The 10,387-nt window shown below is 46.0% G+C and overlaps 1 non-coding gene across 1 annotated transcript; it reads left to right on the forward strand.

The window, feature by feature from the left end:
• The first annotated feature begins 4,685 nt into the window (after positions 1-4,685).
• LOC118983237 (small nucleolar RNA SNORA77) lies at positions 4,686-4,811 on the forward strand. The gene has a single exon (XR_005065672.1). It is a non-coding gene; the product is annotated as a small nucleolar RNA SNORA77 (small nucleolar RNA).
• Positions 4,812-10,387: the final 5,576 nt, after the last annotated feature.

The following is a 10,387-nucleotide window of genomic DNA, read 5'->3' on the forward strand; positions in this document are numbered from 1 at the left end:
CTCGAGTAGCCGGGATTCTTAGATTCCATAGACCACGCCCGGAGGGAGCGCGGCCCCGCCCTTCGCATTAGCCCCGCCCCTAGAAGGCGGGGTTCTACGGTCCGATCGGCCACGCCCCGATTGTGGCCACGCCCATTTACAGCAGGCGCGTCGGTGGAGTGAGTAAAGGGAGTGCGGTTTCCGCTCCAACGAGCGGTTTTCCCGTTGCTGGACCACAGCACCCCTCCCCTCCTGCCTGCGGCCGGGTTAGACCCCCCAGCTCCTCGCACCGCCCCTAACGTCCACAAGCCTCGCCCCGAGCTGTCTCAGCCTAACAGGGCTTCACACAAAAGCGCGAAACAGAGAGCTGGCCAGAACTGTAAGAGAAAAACGTCCTTCAGTGGGAACTCTCCTTTTATAGGGAGGGAAAAAAATCCTCGCCTCTGATCCCGTCCTCTGCCATCCCGTCCTCTGATCCCGCCTTCCTCTACCATCTCTCGATACAAAGAAGTTTGGGGAAATGAGTGCTGACTTTTCATCCTCTACAGACAAGAGGGCTGATTGAGGATGGCTGTTAGAGCCAACCCATGTTTCTGCTAAGTTTCCGTGTTGTGCAAGATTGTGGAAAAAGGGACTTTGGTATAGATTTGTAATAGATCTTAAGGAGAGTGTCTTCAATGAGATGCAGTTTAGTTTTCCAAACACAATCATTATCAGAAGCTATTAGGCAGCAAAAACTAACCACCAAAAGGAAATTCTGCTGAACCTACCCCTAATAGCCCGCACACTTTTTTTGAAAAGAGACTCCTTTCTATAAGCAGCCAGTATTAGACTGACAGGAAGTAAATTTCTCTGAAATTAGCCTCCGCCTAATGACCCATCAATGCTGTGAATCAACAAAGATGGGTGGGGATGAGTTCAGGCTGCTCCAGTCAGGATCTGAGTCTGTACCAGCTCCACTAGCAAATGCTATGTGTGTGTGTGTATGAGCAGTAAAGGGAGTCAGATCTTTGAGTAAGTTGTTTGACTTCTAAGTCAATTTTCTGTACAATAGAAACATGCGAACCAGTCTGCCTCATAAAGTTGTTTGTGGTGACCAGACCGAAGACAGAACCGTGTGTGTGAAGCACTTGGAAACTCGGAAACTCTGTCCAAATAAATGTAAGGGGCACCTACCTCCAAGGAGCATTGTGTCTCATACTGAGAAGCTTTTCTTCCCATATTTAGCTGCATCCAGTCCAAGGATCCTATAATGCTGAACATATAATAGGGCTCAATATATATTTGGGAACTTAAAAATTTTTGTATTCATTGATTTGAGAGAGAGAGATCAATTTGTTGTTCACTTGCATTCATTGATTGATTCTTACGTGCACTGACCTGGGACCAAACCCACACCCTTGGTGTATCAGGAGAATGATCTAAGCAACTAAGCAACCCAACCAGGGCCTATTTGGGAACTTTAAAAACAGTGTAATGGGTTGTAGGAACTGAAAGGGATCAGAATATGCCACCCCAAAACACGCCCCTTTGGCATAAATTATTTTAAGTTGAAGGCAACTGAGGAACAGAAGACTTAGGAGGAACACTCTGTCCTTTCCCTTTCTGCTTAGAAGCTGGGCAGGAATTTCCCTTTTTAGAGGCACCATCCATCTCAGGAAGAGGAGGAGCTGACTCGTCACTAGAGATGCCGCTGACTTGAGTCTGTATAACAAACTTTACTAAACAACCTTTATCTTCCACAAATTTCCCCCATATATTTTCCTTCCCACAATTTACAACCCCTAGAAGCCCAATGCCCTTTTCCATTGTCTTGCCACTTGTCCAGAATTTATTAGCCTTTGTTAAAATGGTTTATAAGCCCTGACTGGTGTGGCTTGGTTGGGTGCCATCCGCAAAGCCAAAGGCTGCTGGTTCGATCCCCTGTTGGATCCCCAGTGGGGACAGGCAACTGATTGATGTTTCTCTCCCTCTCTTTCTTCCTCCCTTCCCCTCTAAAAATGAATTTAAAATAATAATTAAAAAATAAAAGTTTTTAAAAATGTTTATAAGTTCTCAAGCCTAACCACTTTTGGGGATTTTTACTTCTTTTCTGTAAGTGCCCTCTTCCTGTGCACACACAATAAATCTTATCAGTTGTTAAGAGGAACTGTGTCTTTTGTCAGTTCAATTCAAGTGACCTGTTAATCTCTCTTTGCCAGATACGGGAAGAGACTAGGAAAAAACAACTTTCTTTTCCCCCCTACAGAATCATAGGAGTGCTAAGAGCCAGGTTTTTGGACTCGGACTTGAGACCACGCCCTAGATCCACTATGTTCTTGGTCGTGTGGGTGAATCCTTCTGCATCTCAGTTTTTTCATCTATACAGTGGGAATGGTAGTGGTACTCACATGGATTGTCAAGATTAGATGAGAGAGTCTACCTAGCCATGGTAAATGCTCACTCAGTACATGTTAGCTCTTGTTATTACATATATTGAAGGTTCTTAGAAGGGAAAGGAATTTTCCACTGTTTTTTATATGATGCAATATAAACACATGTTTTTACTTGTATATATTATTTTTTAAATATATTTTATTGATTATACCATTACAGTTGTTCTATTCCCCCCCTTCATTCCCCTCCACCCACACACTCCCTCTCCCACCATTCTCCCCCTCTTAGTTTATAACCACGTGTCTCAAGTTCTTTAGATTCTATATTTCCCCCACTATTCTCGCCCTCCTCTATCTATTTTCTACCTACCATCTATGCTATTTTCTGTGCCTTCTCCCCCCTTCTCTCCCTCCCACCCCCCTGTTTCTAACCCTCCATGTGTTCTTCATTTCTATGGTTCCACTCCTGATCTAGCTGTCCTCTTGGTTTGCTTTTGTTTTAGGTGTGGTTGTTAATAACTGTGTGTTTGCTGTCCTTTCACTGTTCATATTTTTCATCTTCTTTTTCTTATATAAGTCCCTTTAGCATTTCATATAATAAGGGCTTGGTGATGATGAACTCCTTGAACTTGACCTTATCTGAGAAGCACTTTATCTGTCCTTCCATTCTAAATGAAAGTTTTGCTGGATAAAGCAATCTTGGCTGTAGGTCTTTGGATTTCATGACTTGGAATACTTCTTTCCAGCCCCTTCTTGCCTGTAAGGTCTCTTTTGAGAAATCCGCTGACAGTCTGATGGGTACTCCTTTGTAGGTGACTGTCCCCTTATCCCTTGCTGCTTCTAGGATTCTCTCCTTCATTTTGGTCTTGGCTAATGTAATTATGATGTGCCTTGGTGTGTTCCTTCTTGGGTCCAACTTCTTTGGCACTCTCTGAGCTTCCTGGATTTCCTGGAAGTCTATTTCCTTTGCCAGACTGGGGAAGTTCTCCTTTATTATTTGTTCAAATAAGTTTTCCACTCGTGGCTGTTTCTTTCCCCCTTCTGGTACCCCTATAATCCGGATGTTGGAACGTTTAAAGATGTCCTGGAGGTTCCTAAGCCTCTCCTCATTTTTTTGAATTCTCATTTCTTCATTCCTTTCTGGTGGGATGTTTTGTTCTTCCTTCTGGTCCATTCCATTGATTTGAGTCCCAGTTTCCTTTCCATCACTATTGGTTTCCTGTGCATCTCCCTTCATTTCAATTAGTTTAGCCTTCATATGTTCCTCTAATTTGTGACTATGTTCCTCTAATTTGTGACTATAATCTACCAGTTCTGTGAGCATCCTGATAAATAGTGTCTTGAATTGTGCTTCTGAGAGGCTGGCAATTTCTCGGTCGCTTAGAGTTATTGGCTCTGGGACTTTGAGTTCTTCTTGCACCATCTTTTGGGCTGTTCGTGCCTGTTCCGTAGCAGGATCAGAGCCCTAAAGTGTTCACCAGGGCAGGGCAACTAAGTCGCTGGGTTGTGACGCTATATGTGGGGGCGGGGTCAAAGAGGGACTATGGCGTCCTGTCTGCCGCTTGCCGCCGCGGCCCTCACCGGTGCTGCAGTTGCTGCCGTCACCGGGCCCACGCGTTTCGTCCCACTGCACTCGAGTGTGCCACCGCAGTCAGCCCTTGCCCCCTGGGGCCTGCGTGGTCTGTCTCACTGTGCACGAATGTCCACAGGTCAGTCTGCCCCGCACTCCAACTGGTTCCGGGCTGCCTGCGCGTCTGGGTCGGGGGACCTGTCCTGCCCGACCCTGCTCGCTGCTGGCTCCGCCCCTCTTGAACGGTTAGATGTAGTCGGACTTCCGTATAATTCAATTTTCTGTCCTTTGGTTGTGTCTTTGTTTCTCCAAACCTTTGTTGTATTCAAACTTGGTTGTGGGAGAAGGCACAGTGTTTCCACCTATGCCTCCATCTTGGCGGAAGTCTCTGTATATATTATTGAACAAACTCAAAAAAGAGTGGAGGTTTTGACTAGGAATAAGTGATACAGATTTATTAAAGGGTATTAGAATTTGCAAACCAGAAGCACAACTAGGCAATATGCAAAGTGTTCTGAAGAAGAAAAATCTTTTTTTCTCTCTTTTTAAAAGATTTTATTTATTTATCTTGAGAGGGGAAGGGAAAGAGAGAAATACCAATGTATCATTGCCTCTTATGCGCCCCCTGCTGGGAACTGGCCTGCAACCCAGGCATGTGCCCTGACTGGGAATCGAACTAGATCCTTTGGTTCGCAGGCCCGTGCTCGATCCACTGAGCTACACCAGCCAGGGAAGGGTTAAGAGTTCTTATAGTAAACATTGCAGACTCATTCTGCACCTGGCTGCAGTCCCAGGCAGGTGCTTTTTTCGTCTGCCACAGAAACATTCCAGAGTACTGGGACTGCCTTGACCTGTTGAGGGTGACGCAGCTGCTCTGGGACATGGTAAAAAAAAAAAAGAAAAGAAAAGAAAAGAAAAAGAGTTCTTATAGCAAACAGTACATGCTTGAGAAAAGTCAGTCCTGCCATTCTTAGCCTCTGGATGGGTCCAAGATAGTAATCCTCTAGATGACTGGTGGTCTGGATAGTGGATGTCAGGATGTCTAGATACATGAGTATTTTTTCTTAGTCCTTCAGGGAGGAGGGGAGCTAATTACAGTTTTCTGGAGGTTTGATGTATATTAAATTGACACAGGACTGGAGTGTTCAAAAACGTAAGTTCCCAGACTCGTTAAAACAAGATTTGTTTCCTCATACCTCAACCTATTTGATGTTAGTCATTTGGCAGCTTGACTACAGTGACTCCATTTTATTTCTTCACTCTATTCCTCAATATTCATTCGAAGAAAAAAAGCTTCTAGATTTTTCCGTTAACTGCAGGATATCATAAACATAACATAGTCTACACATAACAACCACATAGAAGCCTCAGTTAACACAATACAAACAGAGATTAAATCCCAGTTTGGAAATAAAGTCAGTATGGTAGTTAAGGCAGAACCCTACAAATGACCAGGAAATTCAAGTTGGTGATGGAAAGACAGAACAGGTGTGCCTCTGATTTGAACAGAAACTTTCCCTTCCTGAGCTCTAAAGCTCTTTGTCAGTTGCCTCTCTACTGGAATGTCCCCAGTGCCATCCTGTTGAGTCACGAGTCCTTCCTTGTCTGCTGACAAAAGTCAATTGGAGGTTGTGGCTTTAGGTCTCACTGTCAGTTGGGTTTGCTAACCCTGCATCTATGAGTGAGGCCACCCACCCTGCCCCAAGCTTTGTCCAGAGGAGAAGGGCCTTTACTGGCCCAGTGAAAAGCAGACCAAGGACAGGCCTGGCCCTTTCTGCAAATGCGCTGAGCCGAGAGCAGTGGTTCCCCCCCCACTCAGGAGAAGTGCCAGGGGTGTCACTTTTACGAAATGTGACACGGCAGGGTGGAAGTTCCTCTCAACACTCTCTGACTCAAACTGTTTAACCTAGGCTGCCCCATCACAGCTGAGGTTTATAATTTTCCGAGGCCACCGCCCTATCCAGCCAGGAGGTCGTGGGAGTGCCTGGGGTATGGTTTTGCCTGGTTTCCCCAGTGGTCTGACTGCTATAGCTAGTACAGAAAGCCTCCTCTGGACTTGTGAAGCTATAACCTACCAAAAAGAATACAATTTAAAGTTAAGGAATAGAAATGTAGGAGTTTGGGTATTATCTGCAGTTTAGCTTTATGGTTCCTTGAAATGAAGTCTCAGTCAGCAGTCTTTTTTTGCAGGTGATGGCTAGATAGCTATCCAATGGAAGGGTAGATAAAAAAGCTATACTAGAGTGACTTAAAGATAGAGAGTTTACTGAGATGCCTTATCGACACAAGTCCTCCAAAAACTGCCCTCCATGCCAAGTCATAAGATTAATGATAAAGTCATTGATCTCCTTTATCAAATTTACTTCTCACTTTTTAACATTTTATTAACGTTAGTGGGGCGACATTGCTTAATGAGATATGTTTGAAGTGTACAATTCTGTGAGACACCGTCTGTATATTGCATTGTGCGTTCACCACCCAGAGTCAGGTCTCCTCCTGTCACCATCTATCTGACACCTTTTGCCCATTCCCCCCCCTCCCCCGCCCCGTTTCCCCTCTGGTAGCCACCATACCACTGTCTGCGTCTGCATGGTTTGCTCATCCTGTTTGTTCATTTGTTGCTTTCTGTTCCAGATCCCGCATGAGTGAAATCACAGGGTTCTTGACTTTTTATCTGACTTATTTCACTTAGCATGATGTTCTCAAGACCCACCCATGCTGTTGCAAATGGCAGTATTTCTTCTTTTCTTATAGCTGAGTAGCGTTCCATTGTTTATCAAATGTAGAATCATTTAGTTCTTCTCCCTTTGCACATAAAGCCCCCTTTCAAACCCCTTAAAACCACTCCATTTTTTCCTTTTGGGGAGACAGATGTGGGCCTTCTTCCCACCTCCTCGTTTGGCTGTCTCTGGGAAACAAGCTCTTTCCTTGTTGCTTTAGCAATTGGTCTTCCTGCTCATTGGGCAAATGAACATGTTTTGACTCCATCTGCTCCGCTGGGAAGTCCCACTTCCCTTCCATCACTTTAGCTCTGCATCTAGACAGAACGCCAGCAATGACATCTTAACCAGATTCTCTGTCTCTTTAGGGTATATCACAACTGGCCTTGCCTGCCTTGGTCCTGGACAGCGTGTACACACATGTAGAGTTTGTGGCTTCGAATACAATGTATTACGGATTGAATACTTGTGTCCCCTCCCAAACTCTGTATGTTGAAAACCAAAACCCCAATGTGAGGGTATTAGGAGGCGGGGGTCTTTGCGGGGTGATTTTGAGTCATGAGGACAGAGCCCACGTGAGTGGGATTAGTGCCCTTAGTAAAGAGACGCCAGACAGCTCCCTTGCCCCTTCCACCTTGTGAGGACATGGTGAGAAGATGGCAACCTGCGAAACAGGAAGTGGGTTCTCACCAAACACCAAATTTGGCGTTTGCTGTGCAGACGCCAGAAATAAACGTTTACTGTGCAGCCTGAACATAGGGAGACAAGAGTCATCTTTGAATCCAGGTGACTCTAAGAGAGCTACGTCAGATCTCTGAACCTCAGTTTTCTGAGCTATAAAATGAAGACAATACTTACATCATAGGGCTGAAGTATCTGATGAAAACCTGGGGCACATGGTGCTTCATAAAGTGTGACCGTAACTATAAACAGTTATGCATGTATTCATTCATTCACCATTGAGCCCTGGTGAATTGATGAGGGCAGTGGAGCAAGATGGGCATGTCCCTCCCTGCAATCCAAACCCTCTCTAGGTGACTTAGCAAGCCCTCCACCCCAGCAGCTGGCTCACCTGTTGTTCTGCTGGGGACTGTGATACTACACAGGGAGGTCACTGCCTGCCGGGGACTTGTCTTCACTCATTTTATCATTCTAACAACCCTAAGCAGTAGGGGGTGGTATTATCTCCATTTTCTGAGTCACTTCAGGTTAAGTAATTTGCCTGAGGTCCTGGGACTGTTTAGTGTCAGAGCTGGAATTAAAAACATACAGGCTGGCCCCAGAGCTCACCCTCTGGGCCACTCCCTCCCTCTGCCTCCCTCCCAGTGGCTCCCGGTCCCCTGGAAAGGTCACTCTCCCATAGTTCACTGCATTTCTCTGGCTGGCAGGGGACCGGCTCTAACTAGAAGTGTTTGTGTCACAATTCAAGGGTCTGGCTATTCTGGGAAACTTGGGACACTCTTTTCATTTCTTTTTTTCAGGACAGTCTTCTCTTTATTACTCATCTGAATTAACCATTGTGCTGGCCAGGAGCTGCTGGCCCACGCATTCCCACCTCCCTCCACAACACCCACAATTTCAAGAAAGTTTCTTAAAAAAATTGCAGCCTTCTTGTTTTCCTTGGCAGATGTTTTCCTATGCACTTGCAGAGTAAGCACATTTTTAAAAAACGGAAGCCTGAGAGGCAGTTCAGTGGGATGGAGAGCGCAGGGCTGGAACATGAGAGCTGAGGCGAAGTCTCAACAACCAGCATCAACTAGCTGTAACCTTGGGTGAAATAACTGTTGCTGACACTTAATCGACCACTTACTATAACATGTTCCCAGGTTATCCTGGTAGTAACACTTTAGAGGGTGGGTCTGTCAGAATTTTCTGCTCACAAGCAACAGAGGTTGATACTGAGATTTTATACACAGGGCAATGACACAATTCATGGAACTGAAAGCCTAAGAATTAGGTTGAGGTTGCTGAGACCAGGGCGTCTTGAGGGACCCAGGTAGCAGGAAGGAATCAGCAGCCTCTTCAGTCTGGCCACTGCAGTGGTAGCCACGCTTGGCTGGCTATTCTCAGGGACCATTTTTAACCCCTTTCCCTGCAGCCTTTGCCTATAGAAGCTGGAAAAAGGAAAGAGTAGCTTTGCCAGTCTCCTTTTTGGCTAGGGGTGGCCTGAGACATTTCCTGCCAGCAGATATGACCAGACAATAGCTGGAAGCTTCCCAGGAAAGATTTTACTTTCCTAACAAGAGGGACAAAAACAACTTTCCCTTCATCTCCTCTTCCTGCCTTAAACCTGTGCAATGCTGGAATTTCTGCAGTGACTTTGTGACCATGAGGGGAAGACCAAGAATGTCACAAATACACCCACTGAGACATTGCTGAGCAGCTGAGCCAATGCCGGCAGGGGCCTACCTTCCGACTGTTTATGCAAGAAAATTAGACTGTCTGATCAAACTACTCTGAGTTATCATTTACTTGCAGCCTTCCTGAGACACAGCTTCAACCAAAAAATATTTTTCACTTTAAGTATAACTCAAGACCCAAATTCCAGGAGAGACCTTGTCCCCCTTTTAGCTAGAGGAGAGCAGACCACCTTCATTATCAGGCCCACAGAGACGGCAGTTACAAAGTGGAAGCAATGCCCCAACTGGTAATTGCAATTGTTTTCAGAAGGGAGGGGGAACAGAGGCCAAGAGGCTAAAACGGAAGTGTCTGTCATGGCAGGCCCCATTGCTACAATGGTGGCACAGAGGGTCAGAGAGGGGAAGCAGTGTGCACAAGGCCTCGGAACTGGTCAGTGGCAGAGGCACCCAAAAGGACCCTCTACAACTGTGCTGCAAATGTCTCACGTTTAAATAAAGGCCTGTTGCAAAGACATCTTATTGTAAACCTAAATTTAAAAAAAAAAATCTCAAGGCTACTCTATTCACATCATGTACACGTTATTGTTGTTCAACCTTTAGTGTTTTTAACTTTGTCCAATAGCTCCGGGAAAAGGGTGGCTTAGTTAGCAATTGCCAGTGAACTCTTCTCACTAGTAGTTGTCTTGGTCAGGGATGTTCACTTGCAAAGAACAGAAACTTTCTCAAACTAGTTCGAGCAACACAAAAGGGCTGAGGGAGCTGTGGCTTGGGGAAACCTTCCTGCCTCCGTGGGCAGCTGCCCAGGCACACAGTCCCGGCCAGTGAAATGGGCAGGCAACGGGGACTGTTCATGCTCCAGTGGGTTTGGGCAGAGGCAACACCATTCCTAGTCACAGACATTAAGTGAAATACATATATATATGTTGCTTAGAACAGTGCCTGGCACACGGGAAGCCCTCAAGTTGTGACCACTACATTCCCTGTTGAGAAATCACCAGGTCCCGTGTTGCCTACACCAGTCGAGTTTATGATTATAGAGCTGAGTCCAGTATCACACCAACACATTCCTGTAAGGGCCACGGCATTAACAGGTTAGGCTGATTGACAGTGACTGATGTATCTGTAAAACCTAAAGCCAGACTAGTGAGGGTTGGTTGAGGCAGCATGAGCACTGGTTTGTATGTACAGAACAGACTTACTGGGGTTGGCTTGTAGCCAGTAACAGCAAAGATGGAAATGGCAGTCCCCCTGGGGACGCTGACCCCAGAAAAGCAGCTCCCCACTCCAGTCCCAGAGTCTGGATTCACGGTTCAGTGCGCTTACCCTCTGCAGACTGCGTGCTCCCCGGGCCCTGCCCAGGCCCAGAGGCTCTGGACCCACACA

This window comes from Sturnira hondurensis, unplaced genomic scaffold (genome assembly GCF_014824575.4).
Source record: "Sturnira hondurensis isolate 20B ecotype Veracruz unplaced genomic scaffold, ASM1482457v3 Scaffold0002638, whole genome shotgun sequence".
In the NCBI taxonomy this organism is placed as follows: domain Eukaryota; kingdom Metazoa; phylum Chordata; class Mammalia; order Chiroptera; family Phyllostomidae; genus Sturnira; species Sturnira hondurensis.